At 54.2% G+C, this 15,393-nt stretch overlaps 1 pseudogene; it reads left to right on the forward strand.

Annotated features, from left to right (window-relative positions):
- Positions 1-9,153: 9,153 nt before the first annotated feature.
- LOC116541892 overlaps positions 9,154-15,393 on the forward strand; it is a 7,966-nt pseudogene continuing 1,726 nt past the window's right edge.

Genomic DNA, 15,393 nt, shown 5'->3' on the forward strand with positions numbered 1-15,393 from the left:
TTCCAGAATTTAAACTATTCAAACCCTTCAGGCCTAAGGACTATCATGGAAGAAGTGGGCATGTGAGATTTCAAGGGCCGGTCTTGAGGAATTAAATTAATTCAGAGCCTCCGAATTCAGGACAAGTACACAGATGGCTCAACAGCTGAACAACATGCTTGTTTTGTACAGCTGAGTCCTACAAACCAAGCTCACAGTAGCTTAATGTATAGATTTGTAGATAAGTCAATTTTGTAACCTTGCCTTTTGACTTTTGGTTTTTGGCTCTTACGTTGCTTAAAAGGAGTTTTAAAGTTAATGAGTGCCTGCCCACTTTCATTCCCAAGTAGCCTGGAACATTTAATTGGCTTTCAGTCTTTTGATTCTAAGTCCCTGGGCCACAGGGGTCCCACCAAAAGACGTTATGGACCTGGGGCAGGCAGCCACAGCCTGGATGCGGGAATAAAGTAAAAGCTTGGCCATCAATACTGCCTCTGGCATACCTTGACAAAAAAAAAAAAATACTAAGCCTTCAAGCCGACCGAATGGACCTGCCTCTTGGCCAAAGGAAATCCCCTCAAAAAACTGAAAAACTAGTTCAGGGCCTGAACTGAACTAAATGCTGTGCTGTGGTGGGGGGCAGGAGGGGACCCTTTTTAGTGCACCTGGGCACCCACCGCAAACCCACATACCATACTCACATCACCCTGCCCGCCGTGACTTGCCAGGCCTTCCCCCCAGGGACCCAGGTCTTCCTGGGCCGCAGGACCGTCAGGGGAGGGTCCCGCAGGGCCGGGGAGACCCTGCAGACAGGAGGTCTTACCGAGGACACCGTCCTTAGAGACGTGACCGCGCCACATCCCTTGGTTGGTTTGTCAAGCCCTGCCCAGCCGTGTCTGGGCACAGGATCCCGGGTCCAGTTACTCCCTAATAGAGCATTTATATGCATTTTCCAGACGAAGAAACATTTTTTCCTACGTGTTGCCTTACGAAAGACCCAGCCAAGCCACCATTGAAGAGGTCCGCAGCCTCCCGCAGTGCGAGCCGGGGCTCCTCTGCGGAGTCCCTCCGTGAGCCGCGGGCCCCTCTGCCTTCCCCCGGGACGGCTGCGTCCGTGGTCCCCCCGGCCCTCCTCAGGCTCCTGCGAACACCGCCTCGCTCTCCCGCTTTGATGATTAGTGATGTTGAATTTTTTTCATATGCTTGGCCGTTTGTTTTCTCTTGAAAAATTTCTATTCATGTCCTTAGCCCACTTTTTAATGGCATTATTTGGAATGTTTTGTTGCATTCATTGTAAATTCTGGATATTTGTCCTCTGTTGAATATACAGTTTGCAAATATTTTCTCTCATTTTACAGATCGTCTGTTCACTCTAGTCAATATTTCTTTTTCTGTGCAGAAGCTTTTTAGTTTAATTAAATCTAATTTGTCTGTTTTTTTTGTCTGTGCTTGTAAAGTGTTACTCATGAATTCTTTGTCTAGATCAATGTCTAGAAGAGTTTTCTCTAGATTTTCTTTCAGTATTTTTATAGTTTCATATCTAACACTTAAATCTTTAATCCATCTTGTGATTTTTGTATATGGTGAGAGATAGGGTCCAGTTTCATTCTTCTGCATATGGATATTCAATTTTTCCAGCACTGTTTATTGAAAAGGCTGTTCTTTTTCCAGCATATATTGTTATTGACTTTGTCAAAGATCAGTTGGCTGTAGATATGTGGCTTTATTTCTGGGTTCTCTATTCTGTTCACTGATTTATGTGTCTATTTTTATACCAGTTCCATGTTGTTTTGGTTACTATAGCCTTGTAGTATAGCTTTATGCCAGGCAATATGACACCTCTGGCTTTGTTCTTTTTGCTTAGGATTGCTTTGCCTATTCTGATTGTTTTATGGTTCCGTATGAAATTTAGAATTTTGTTTTCTAATTCTGTGAAAAATGATGTTGGTATTTTGACAGGGATTGTATTGAACCTGCAGATTGCTTTGGGCAATCTGGTCATTTAATGATATTAGTTCTTCCCATCTGTGAGCGCAGAATGCTTTTGCATTTGTTTGTGTCATCTAGGATATATTTCATCAGTGTTTTACAGTTTTCCCTGTAGAGATTTTTCACCTCCATGGTTAAATATATTTCTAGGCATTTTATTTTTTGTAGTTATTGTAAATAGGATTGCTTTTTTGATTTGGTCCTTGGCTAGATTGTCGTTTGTTTTTCGAAGTGACACTTATTTCTGTACATTAATTTTGTGACCTGAAACTTAACTAGATTCATTTAACAATTGTAAGAGTTTTTGGTGGAAACGTCAAGGTTTTCAAGAGAGATTATATCATATGAAGGTCATATCAGCAGCAAACAGGGGGAATTCGATTTCCTCTTTCCAATTTGGATAACTTTACCTTATTTGCCTGATTGCTCTGGCAAGGACTACCAGTGTTTACAAGCTATTGAAATCATTCCCATTCTCTGACTTCTACCGAGCTTATGACACTAGTATGTGCAGTGCACTCACAGCTCATCCTTACTTGCCTTGCTTCAGGCTGAGTATCAGCAGGGGAGGGGTTGCTACCTTCCTAGACGGTCCAGCAGCCACACGTTTCCCCCACCTTCCCTAAGCGGTTCCATCATTCCCTCTTTCAGAACCGCCCTTGACCATCAGTGCTCCCTTGCTGCCACTGTCCTGCTCTGCTCTATCTTCAGCCAGGGTGACCTGAACGTCTCTTCTTCCTGTCCCCTCTTTCTCATTTTTTTCCCTCTCCTGCACCCTCCACCATCTGTCTCTCACTCCATGTTGTCTTCAGTAGAGTCCCCAGTCACCACCTGGTAGCTTTTTAAAAAAATTCCAAACTTAAAAAAAAAATTTCTTTATTAGACTTTGAGTTCTGGGGTACATGTGCAGAGCTTGCAGATTTGTTACATAGGTATACACGTGCCATGCTGGTGGTTTGCTGCATTCATTGCCCCATCACCTACATTAGGCATTTCTCTTAATGGTATCCCTACCCTGTTCCCCAACCCCCTGCTATTCCTCCCTTAGCCCCCCACCCTCCAGGCCCCCGTGTGTGATGTTCCCCTCCCTGTGTCTGTGTGTTCTCATTGTGAGAACATGTGGTATCTTCCAAACTTTTTTACGATAAAACAAAGCAGAGATGGGAAAAAAAGCACATCAACAGGTAAAGCTTAGTGAATTCCCATGAGATGAACACCCTTGAATTCCACACAAGTCAAGAAATAGAGCTTAATAAAACCATTTAAAATAACCACAAATAAAATTAAATAGCCAGAAATTAACCAAATAAGTGAAAGATCTCTACAATGAAAGCTGTAAAAAACTGACGAAAGACGTTGAAGAGGACACGAACAAATGAAAAGATATGCTATGATCATATAACAGAAAAATCAATATTACTAAAATGTTCATTCTACCCAAAGCAATCTACAGATTCAATGCAATTCCTGTGTTAACTTTGGTCTCATACACATTAGACTTCTCCCCCCACACACACATACATAATTTATACTTTTATTGCCTTAATTTGGATCTTTTTATATTGGGTCTTCCTTAAAAATGAATTTTAAATAAAGTTAGTGTTGATTATTTTGATTTTTACCTTTAATAGTGTTTTTCCATTGCAGTAATGAAGTATTCTCAATTTAACTATGAGTTTACCTCTGTCAGTAAGGTTTGTAGTTTCCTGTGTGTTCATGTTAGTAGTTACTGTCCTTTTGGTTCTGATTAAAGAGCTCCTTTACACTTTTCTTAGAAGGCTGATATGGGGGTGATGAATTCCCTCAGCCAGTCCTTGTCTGGGAAATAATAATTATTTCTGATGAATAGCTTTGCTGTGTATAATCTTGATTGGCAGAATTTTTTCCCTCAGCAATTTGAATACATTATTCCAATATCACCCAGCCTGCAAGGTTTCTACCAAGAAATCTGTTCAGAATCTGATGGAGATTCCCTTATAGGTGACTTGACACTTTTCTCTGGCTTCTTTCAGAGTTCTCTGTTTGTCTTTTGATGAATCCATTCTAATATGCCTCAGAAAGAAACTGTTTGGGTTGAATTTGTATGGGAAACTTTAAACTTCACGAATCGATATCTTCACATCTTTTCCAAGAATTAGACATTTTTCGGCTATCTTTTAGTTAAATAAGCTTTCTGTGTCTTTTCCCAACTCTTCTCCCTTTGTAACTCCTATAATGCCAAACCATGTTCTCTTAATGCTGTTGCACGGGTCCCATAGTCTTTCTTTTTTTTTTTTTGTTTTGAGACGGAGTTTCACTCTTGTTACCCAGGCTGGAGTGCAATGGCGCGATCTCGGCTCACTGCAACCTCCGCCTCCCGGGTTCAGGCAATTCTCCTGCCTCAGCCTCCCAAGTAGCTGGGACTACAGGCATGCGCCACCATGCCCAGCTGATTTTTTGTATTTTTAGTAGAGACGGGGTTTCACCATGTTGACCAGGATGGTCTCGATCTCTTGACCTCATGATCCACCCGCCTCGGCCTCCCAAAGTGCTGGGATTACAGACTTGAGCCACTGCGGCTGGCCCCCATAGTCTTTCTTATTTTTTTTAATTCTTTTTTCTTTTTTTTTCTTAGACTTCATTATTTCAAAAGACTTGTACTCAAGTTCAGAAATTTAGTTTTTTGCTTGCATTCACTGAATTTTTCAGTTCCAAGGTTTCTGTTTGGTTCTTTTTACGATAGCTATCGCTTTTTTAAATTTCTCAATCAGGTCTTAGATTGTGTTTCTTACTTCATTGATTTTCCTGTGTATATTTTCTTGCATCTTGCTAAGTTGCCTCAAGATCATTATTTTGAGATTGGGTGTGGTGGCTCACACCTGTAATCCCAGCACATTGGGAGGCCGAGGTGGGTGGATCAACTGAGGTCAGGAGTTTGAGACTAACCTGACCAACATGGAGATACCCCATTTCTACTAAAAATACCAAAAATTAGTTGGGCATGGTAGCGCGTGCCTGTAATCCCAGCTACTTGGGAGGCTGAGGCAGGAGAATTGCCTGAACCCGGGGGGCAGAGGTTGAGGTGAGCCGAGATCGTGCCACTGCACGCCAGCCTAGGCAACAAGAGTGAAACTTTGTCAAAAAAAAAAAAAAAACATTATTTTGAGTTTTGTTTTTCCCCAGGGAATTCATAAATTTCCACTTATTTGGTGTAAGTTTCTGGGGACTTATTCTGCACCTTTTGTGATGTCATGTTTCCCGTGTCCCTGTTTGAAATCTGTGCAACTAGTGAAATGTCCCTTTTGCAAGATGAAGTGATGAAATGAGACCTTTGTAAGGCCACCAAAAGTCTCCTTGACTTCTACCAGCCTTTTGGGCAAGTAAGAGCCTGACTCCTTCGTGGAAAAACCTGGTAAGATTGATTCAATCCTGATGAGGCTACTGCTTTTCTTATAGATCTGAGAACAGTTTTCACTTCAGATAAACTGTTCTGGGTGCTGGTGCATCTTAGTCTTAGGACATGTAGGTACTTTAAATCATCTACAAGAAATATGGAGCCAGGTGGTTTGGTAAGTATTCCCTTGAGAGGGCCTGGACAAAAACCATGGTGACACCATCCAGTGAGCCCGGGAGTTGGGTCTCTGTGCTTCCCTCTTGGTTTGACTCTGGTTTCAGGGAAATGCTTCATAGTAGGAGACAGTGAGAGGTGGCTTCATGGGCATGTTTTTATCCTGTTGCTCTGGGAAAATGAAGGTAGAGTAGACAAACAGGGAGATGGTGGGTGATGAGGAGTTGTCAAGGGCAAGACAAGCCATTTTGATTACATCACTACCCCAAGTTACAGGAGAAAGGATTTGACTATTCCCAGAGTGAAAAAAAATTTAAAAATTATTATTCGAAGCTAAATTTTACTTTCCTTATTTCTGAAAAAGATGCACTCTCTGGACCTCGGTTTCCCCACTTGTGAATTGGGATGAGGATTCTTGTGAGGATGGAACAGGATGAGACGCACAGCTGGGCTGGGACCCGCGCATCTCTGCAGACAGGCCTGGAGTCTGGTTGTGCACCCTGTCACTCTAGCTGGGTCACCTGGGTTAATGAAGCCCCTCTCTGTGCCTTGCTTTCCATGTCTGTAATCCGGGGCTCATAATGACCCCCCCCTCCAGGGTCAGATGTGGGACTCCAGGTAAAGTGCCCAGAAGAGGGCTGGTACACAGTAGGTGCTCAGTAAGTGCTGGCTGCTATTGGAATGGTGACCACACTTCCTGAGCACTTGCTGTGTGTGCTTTGCCTTGGCTCCGATCCCAGCCACAGTCTCTGGCCCAGGCCTTCCATGCCCTGTGTTCTCCCTAATTCCTTAAAAAACACCAGGAAGCAGCTACTGTCATCACCATCTTTGAACAGAGGAGGAAACTGAGGCACAGCATGGCTGAGTTGCTCACACAGGGCCACACATTGAGGTCCCAGATTGGGTTAGATCCCCATTTCACAGACACAGAAAATGAGGTCACACAGGGAAGGGCATAGGAGTCCTGCTGAGGTTTGGAGCCCTGGGTGGCCTGACTGCCAAGCTTGGAGCTGGCCTGGAAGCCCAGCTCCTACCCTTCCCTCCCTGCCACCTGGGCAGGCCCAGCCTTTCTGCTCCGCTCTTCTCCCTCCTCCCAGGCCCAGCACTGCCTCTGTGGGCCCCTATGAAGTCAGGAGTTTATGGTGGGAAGGGAGCCCCTGCTGGGGGAGCTAGCAGTGCTTGGAGCTGCCCAGGAGGGGCCGGGGTGGGGCCCCTGCCGGGTCATTATAAACATGGTCAGTTCCTCTGTTTGTCCTGCCCTCTGTGCAGTGCCCAGAGGGAAGGGGTGGCCCCAGGCAAACATCCGGAGGCGTGACTCTTGCCCCCTTCCCTTGGGGATTTATGGGTGGGAGGGCAGGAGCACAGGCTTCAGAGGACATCCCCAGCCCCTGTGCTGCTAGTTGGGTCGGCTGCCCACCCTCCAGGCTGCTCCTGCCTGTCCCAGGCATCCCGCACCTCAGGATCTGCCCCACTCTCCACCCTCTGGGCTTATCGATGGGTCACATGGCTGATCCTGTTCCTGTGGCTGTGGGAAGTGCCTAGTGCCCCAAAGTGGGGAGGGAGCAGGATGGGCAGGGCCACAAGTTCATGATGAAGGGCATGGGGCCAAAGGGGGTGGAGGGACCTCTTGGAGGACAGAGAGGCCGGAGGACATAGGACACAGATCTGGAGTGACAGCAGGCAGAGTGGGGAGATGGGGACGGTTGGGGTGTGTGGATGACCCTAGGAGCTGGGCCTGGAAAACTGTTAGAGAATAGGTTAGGGCCACCAGGGGGTGGGCAGGGCTAGAAGGCTGTGAGGGAGGGGTGGGCACCACTCAGGGCACTGGCATTGGGCTCAGAGAAGGGGCTGGGCAGAGACAAAGGAGCCCCTCCCCCCTGCCTGCCCACCATCCCAGGCCCCAGGGCAAGCAGGGAAACTGGGCCAACCCCGGGGGCCCTGGCCAGGCCTGGCTCTGACCACTCACTGGCCTCTTGGGACCAGTTGAGACAGGTTGTCTGCCAGGTCCCCAGCCGCCTCGCATGGGGCTCCTGCTGCCAAACCAGTTCCCCTGGCTGGCTCCCATCGATGGTCCTACCTCAGGGCCTCACCTTCCCAGCCACTCCCAGTAAAGCAGCCTGAGTCGGGAGGAGGAGCAGGTGTGGAGGGGTCATGTGGGTCTGCGCGTCCTCGGTCCTCTCACTAGGGCCATAGGACTCTCTGGGCTGGGTGCCATGCCCGGTGCGGGTGAGCCAGCTGGGAACAAGACAGAAACTCCATCTGCGTATCCCCTCGTCCATTGGTCTCCACGCTTCCCCTCATCCAGGAAGCCTCCCTGCTGCCCACCCTGACATCCCTCCAGGGTCCCATGCTCCCACCACTCAGCCCTGACCACTCTGGGCTGCTGCTGCGTGGGGACAGGTCTGTGCACCACGTGAACTTCCCATGAGGTCAAAGGCTGTCTGGGTCACTGCAGTGGCCGCAGAGGAGGCCCATTGCTGAGTGATTACTGAATGAATGAACGAGTGAGTGAACGGATGCATTCTTCTCATTTTACAGATGAGTAACCCGACGCCCCCAGAGGAGAGGTCACCTGCCTGAGGGCACTTCTGTCCCACCAGCATCAAACCAGGTATGTGCAACTCCAGGGCCCAGGCGTGGAACAGCTGGAATGGGGCCTTCCAGGAGAGCAGGACCTGGGCCCCTCCTCCCACAGGCACTGCGGGGACCGCCCCAGCCACCACAGTGGCCCCCACAGACAGGCCCCCCGCATATGTCCAGCCTTGCCCCGAGCCCTTTGCTCCCAGTCACCCACTACCCCTCACAGCAGCCCTGTGGGGGTTCATCCACAGCACAGAGAGGTGGTCACTTGCCCACGGTCACGGCAGCACGTGGTGGAGAATGGAACTCTGGCCACCTGGCTCCCCTTCCCGTCTTTCTCCCGGCTCTCTGTGGGACGCCTCCACCAGCATGTCTCCCCTCGGCCCCTTTGCGGTGTTTTGTTTTGTTTTGTTTTGAGATGGAGTCTCACTCTTTTTCCCAGGCTGGAATGTGCAGTGGCTTGATCTCAGCTCACTGCAACCTCCGCCTCCCGGGTTCAAGCAATTCCCCTGCTTCAGCCTCCCAAATAGCTGGGATTACAGGTGCACGCCATCATGCCCCGCTAATTTTTATATTTTTAGTAGAGATGGGGTTTCACCATGCTGGCCAGGCTGGTATCGAACTTGGGGAAAGGAGGTCAGGAAAGGAGTCCTTGCTGCTCTGAGAACTGAAGGAGGGGAGGAGCAGCCCTGTGCGGACACTGGGAAGTGAGCTCCAGGCAGAGGGACCAGCCCCTGCAAAGGCCCTGAGGTCTCCAGGGGATGAGAACAGAGAGGCGACGGGGCCTTGTGGGCCCATAAGAGACAGGCAGGAAGGTTCTGAGCAGAGGGACGTGGCCCTCGGGTGCTCACAGGTGCCCTCTGGCTGCGTGTGCTGTGCAGATGGGGTAGGGGGTGAGCAGGGAGACCTGAAGGGGGCTGCTGACTCCTGTGGGTCCCGGTGGAAGATGAGAGTGGAAGGGACAGCTTAGGGGCAGAGGAGGAAGACGAGGGCAGGCTCACTGCTGCCACTCAGCCACCATGATTCCCTTGCGCAGGCCGCACTGAGACCTCGGCACCATGTCTGGGAAGAGGAAGAAGTGGTAGAGATCTCTGCACCATCCAACTTTGAGCACCGCATGCACATGGGCTTCGACCAGCACGAGCAGAAGCTCACCGGGCTGCCCGGCCAGTGGCGGAGCCTGATGGAGGAGTCGGCTCGCCGGCCCAAGCCCCTCGTCGACCCTGCCTGCATCACCTCCATCCAGCCCAGGGCCCCCAAAGTATGCGGCACCCACCACCACCTCCCCCAGCCCACACCCACCCCCAGAGTGGCCTGGCCCTCACCCCACACTTGACCCTGTAACCAACACCTTCTCACTTACATGGAAACAGAGACACAACCCCAACTTCCACCCTAATCCTGGGTCCAAGGTTGGCCCTTCACCCACCCTCCACCCACTGGCTCCAAGTTCTGAGAACCCATGCCATCCCAACCTGAGGCTTCCATGACCCATCTGACAGCCCCCACATGAGCCTCCAACCTGAGCCTCATGCCCTGGGCACTATCCTCCTGTCCCCAGACCACACCCATCCCACCCTTGAGCCTTTCAAGAGCTCCTGGCAGTGAGGGACAGACCCGTTCCCAGAGGGTAACAGTCCCCAGTGGTCAGGGCTTGGATGGGGGAGCCCGGAGGAGGCACCTGACCCAGACCATGGGTCCAGGCAAGCTTCTGGGAGGAGTGGACACCGTGGCTGAAGAGGAGGAGGAGGGATGGCAGCAGATTCGGGGAAGCCAGGCTTTCTTGGAGGAAATCACCGCTGTGGAATACTGTGGGCTTTTTGGTTTTGGGTTTTTTTTCCTGCCATCTAGAGCAAAATGGCAAGGTTGGGATTTGAACCAACATCTGTTTCCAAGCCCCATGCTCTTAACCCCTCTCCTGCCTCCATGTGAAATTATAAGAGTTGCAGAGCCGGTATCTGGGTGTGGCCTGGCATGAGGCTGGCCTGGCGGGAGCCTGTGCTGGGCCTCGGGAAGCCAGCCTCAGAGCCTGGACTCTCTCCCGTGGTCAGTGGGGACTGGGAAGGGTCGCAGGCCAGGGGGAGCTCGCCAGGTTTGTTTCCAGCGGGTGGAGATGGGTGTGCCTGGACTCACCTCTCCCGGTGCCCAGCCCAGCCTGGCAGGGAGGAGGACCAAGACCCGCAAGTTGGCCATAGATACAAGTGCAGCCTTAATGTGACGGCCCATGGAAGGGTCCCTGTGGCCCACGCAGGGTGCTTTTGAATGCCTTGACTTCTTTGCCACCACTTAAAAAGTGACAGACTTCACTTTCAAAGCTGTTGGCTTCTGGTAACAGACCAGCTGGAGCTGAGTGGCAGCAGCCTCCGAAGGTATGGCCCTGGCTCTTGTGGGCCATAGGCCACACCCGACCCCCTCTGCTCCACGCCCGACCCCCTCTGCTCCACGCCCTGCCTGGCTCTGTGGCCACCGGCATGTGTTTCCAAAATTCCAGCCCCTGCCTGGCTTGCCAGATGTGAGGCCTGGCTGTGACTGTCCCACCAGGAAATAGGGCACCTGAATTCACACACAGTGCCTTGTGGCCAGCACTGACCTGGGGCCCTGTGGGCGCTTGTGTTTGCTGCCCTTGGCCGGGCCCCAGGTCTCCCAGGGCCCTCTCCACCCCCTGGTTTTTGTTTTGTTCCGTTTTATTTTGAGACAGAGTTCCGCTCTGTCTTCCAGGCTGGAGTGCAGTGGCACTGCGATCTCAGCTCACTGCAACCTTCACCTCCTGGGTTCAAGCAATTCTCCTGCCTCAGCCTCCTTCCTGCCTCAGCCTCCTTCTTGCCTCAGCCCCCGGAGTAGCTCCCAAGGGATTACAGGGGCCTACCACCATGGCCAGCTAATTTTTGTATTTTTAGTAGAGATGGGGTTTCATCATGTTGGCCAGGCTGGTCTCGAACTCCTGACCTCAGGTGATCCTCCTGCCTCGGCCTCCCGAAGTGCTGGGATTACAGGCACCCACCACCATGCCCAGCTAATTTTTGTATTTTTAGTAGAGATGGCGTTTCACCATGTTGGCCAGGATGGTCTCGAACTCTGACCTCAGGTGATCCTCTCACCTCAGCCCCCCCCGAGGTGTAGGGATTATAGGGGTGAGCCATCATACCTGGCCTCAACCCCCTGTTCTAACAGCAAAGTCTGGCCTTGTGTCCACTTTGCTTTCCTGGGGCCCCTGGGCAAGGCCTGGCTTCAGGCAGACAGCCATGGCCAAGAGAGATGGGGCAGCAGCAGGCCACGGGTTTTGTGGGATCAGTGTTTCCTGCGCATTAGAGGCAGGCCTCCAGCTGCAGATGCCTGGCAGCCCCGGACAGGGCCCATGTTCTCAGCTCACTGTGGCCCCTGCACAACCACCTCATCAATCCGTGGTTTAGCAAAAGTTCACTGAGCCCCTGCTGTGAGCCAGATACTGATCTGGGTGCTGAGATATAGTGGGACCCAAAGCAGACAGGAAAAATCAATCCCTGCCCCCAGGAGCATGCACAGGGCAGAGCCAGGAGCAGACAGATGCCTGCGTGCTCCATGTCGGCCGCTGTCAGGCAGGGCAGGGGCTGGCATTTTAGATGACAGGCGGCCAGCTGAAGCTTGAGCAAAGATCTGAAAGAGTGGAGGGAGAGAGCCACAGGGCAGCGGGGCAGCGAGGACACTTGTGTGCCTGGAAATGGAGCAGGGGGCAGAGGGGCCGTGTATGACACAACTCAGACCATGGAGGGTGGGGATGGGGGGACTCGGGATGCCCTGGATGCCCTGCCTGGTTCCCACATGGGTTTGTATTTGGGACCTGGCTCCTGGAACCCCTTTGCCCTCTACTTTGGGGCCAGGCCTTTGTGACTCTCCCTGTCTTCCACCCCTTGTCCTTCATGGGAGCAGAGAGTGTGGTTTTGGGGCTCATGAACACTGGTGCCCACAGGGGAGGAAGTGCCAGCCCAGGCCTGGCCCCAGCATCCTGTAATTTGTAGCCCTTGGCCTGATTATGGGGTGGGTCAGCTTCTGCCCTCCCTCCCCTCCACCCCACAGGGCAGGACTGTGCTGCCCATCTGGGGAACAGGAAAAAAACAAGGGGTGCCTCTCCGGGGTCCCACCCAGCCCAGGGAGGCAGCAGCCTAGCCGTGGCCATCACTCCTCTGACCCTGCAGCTACATCCCAGCGGGGGAGGGGCCACCGTCCATGCCATCATCACTCCATGGCATCTCCTCATTGCGTCTCTGTCTTGTCTCTGTGTGTGTCGTGCCGTCCTGTCCCTGCGTGTTGGATGCCTGTCCTGTGTGCCCCACTCCTTGCTGGGCCCCCACCCACCACTGCCCGGGACCCCAGACCATCGTGCGGGGCAGCAAAGGTGCCACGGATGGAGCCCTCACGCTGCTGCTGGGCAAGTTTGAGAACATGTCGGTGACACGCTCCAACTCCCTTCGGAGAGACAGCCCATCGCTGCCCGCCTGTGCCCGCCAGGAAAATGGGATACCAGAGGAGCCGGTCACCATGGCCAGAGTGGTCCCGGGAAGGCAGGCAGTCGAGGCTGGATTGCTGGTCACAGCTAGACAGGTGGCAGCAGTGGTGACAGGGGATGGGCGGGGCCAGAAAAGAGGCCCAAGTCTTACAGGGAGGGCTCAGGGGGCCCCTAGGAGTCCTCCCGGGACAAACGCCCCCTCTCTGGGCCTGACATCGGCACCCCTCAGCCTTCTGGTCTGGCCAGTGGGGTTAAACTGGCAGCTGGCCAGCCCTTTAACACCTACCCGAGGGCTGACACCGACCACCCATCCTGGGGTGCCCAGGTAACCCATCCCCCACCCCAGGGCCCCGAGGTCCCCTGCCTGTTGCTCTCCCGTCCCCACCTTCCAGCCTTGCCCCACCCACCTTGCATCTCATCCTGACCACCCATGTGTCTGTCCCATCGCTGGGCCTCTCCCCTGCTTAGGGAGCAGAGCTGGCCCCAGACACCCTTCACTGACAGTTACCTCTCTCTCCTGTTTCATGGGCAGCCTCACGACGTGGCCCCTAATGGGCCATCAGTGGGTGGCCTGACCGTCCCCTAGTCCTCCTCCTCCTCCCGGCCTCCCACCTGAGCCCAAGGCACCCCCAGCCGTGGAGTACTGGACCCCCATGCCTCAGAGCCCCAGCTGGCCCCTCCAGCCCGAGCCCCTGCCGCCCCCAACCCCCTGCTGTTCCCGGGCCCCCTGGCCCCCGCTCGACACAGCAGGAGCCACAGCGCGTATCCCATGAGCAGTTCCAGGCTGCCCTGCAACTGGTGGTGGACCCAGGTGACCCCTGATCCTACCTGGACAACTGCATCAAGATTGGCCAGGGCTCCACGGGCATCGTGTGCATCGCCACCATGTGCAGCGCAGGTAAGCTGGTAGCAGTCAAGAAGATGGACCTGCACAAGCAGCAGAGGCGTGAGCTGCTCTTCACCAAGGTGCGGAAGCTGCTGCCCTGCTGTCCTCCTCTCCCTGCCGTCCTTCCACCCTGCCCTCCCTCCTCTCCCTGCCGTCCTCCCTCCCTGCCCTCCCTCCTCTCCCTCCTCTCCCTGCCGTCCTCCCTCCCTGCCCTCCCTCCTCTCCCTCCTCTCCCTGCCCTCCCTCCTCTCCCTGCACTCCTCTGTGCTGGGCCAGGCCCCCCTCCTCCCCTCACTGCTCCTCACCCCCAGGCCATCTCCTCCACCCCAGGTAGGTCCCTGCCTCTGTCCTCACCCACGTCTCTGTCCCTGAGCCCCTGACCCAGGGCTCCTCGGCCCACTGACTCCCCACCCAGTGTCTTCTAGGCCCCTCACATCCACTGAGGCCCACCTGGGCTCCAGGGTACAGTGTCCTCCAGACCTGCCCCTCCTGGGTTCCCGTGCCCCACCCCAGCCTGTCAGCCCCAGGCCATTGTCTCTCACTCCAGGCCCCGCCCCAGCCTTCACTCGGGCGTGCTCAGCACAGCCCACACAGCCACCAAGAGGAAGTTTCTCACGTTCAGGCCCACCCCATCCCCGTCCCACCTTACCCTGGCAGTGCCCCGCAGTACCCTGACAAGAGGAAGCCTGCCCCCCTTTGCCGGGTGTATGAAGCCCCTCTCGACCCGCCATGCATCACAGCACCCGGCTGCACCAGAAGCTCCCCACCTGGGTTCCTCATCCGCCCCCACGCGCACGCCTCTTCTCTCATCCTTGCCCAATACCTGCTTGTCCAGGGTCTCAGCCCTGAGCTCGAATGCTCTTCCCACCTCCCCCCAGCACCAGCCCAGGACTGACCTGAGATGGGCGTTGTCCCAGGGGAGTGCACCCAGAAGGGAGGTGTGGGCTTTAGGCTGCCTCTGAGGCCCATGTGGCTGTGGCACTAGCAGGGGAGGGCAGTCCAGGTGGCCCCATGAGCACAAGCTCGATGTAGAACTACTGCAAGGGGGCCCAGGGGGCGGCAGTGGCTGGGTCTGAGGCGGGCCTGGGCAGCCCCCCCGCTCCCCTCTGCCCCCCTCCCGCCCCCTCCACCGCTGACCCGGCCCCCACACTGGCGGTGATCATGTGGGACTGTCAGCATGAGAACGTGGTGGAGATGTACAACAGCTACCTGGTGGGGGACGAGCTCTGGGTGGTCACGGAGTTCCTGGAAGGAGGCGCCCTCACCGACATTGTCACCACACCAGGTACTGCAGGGGCCTCAGACTCCTCCTGTGACATGACCAGGTCCCCTCCAGACCGCTTGGGGTGGGGCCACATCTCCAAACCAGCTGTGCTGCGTCCCCCTCGACCCCCCCAGGCATGGGGTCGTGTCTTCCATTCCTCTAGCTCCAGAGTGGGGTCAAGCTGTCTCAGGTTCCTCCCAGCCCAAGGCAGGGCTTCATTCCTCTCAGCCCCTGGGGGACTGTCCACTGCCTGCTTGCCCCCACCCACAGGATGAACGAGGAGCAGATCTCGGCCGTGTGCCTGGCAGTGCTGCAGGCCCTGTTGGTGCTCCACAAGCAGGACGTCATCCACCGGGACATCAAGAGTGACTCGATCCTGCTGACCCATGACGGCAGGGTGAGGGGACAGGCAGTGGGCTGCAGGGGGTCCGGGTTCCCATGGCGGGGCTTCCCTGTCTCTCCCCATCCCCTTGGAGGGTAGGTGGGCTCGACTCCCTAGGCCTGTGTTGAGGATCCAGGACTTCATCTGTCCCTGATGCAGCCCAGAGTCGGGCTCCAGCTCTTTGGGGGCTCTGTGCAGTGGGAGGGCACAGGCTGGTGGGGACTCTGTGCAGTGGGAGGGCACAGGCTTGTGGGGGCTCTGTGCAGTGGGAGGACACAGGCTG

The sequence above is a fragment of the Sapajus apella genome, unplaced genomic scaffold (assembly GCF_009761245.1).
Source record: "Sapajus apella isolate SASKATOON/1434 unplaced genomic scaffold, GSC_monkey_1.0 scaffold158, whole genome shotgun sequence".
NCBI lineage: Eukaryota > Metazoa > Chordata > Mammalia > Primates > Cebidae > Sapajus > Sapajus apella.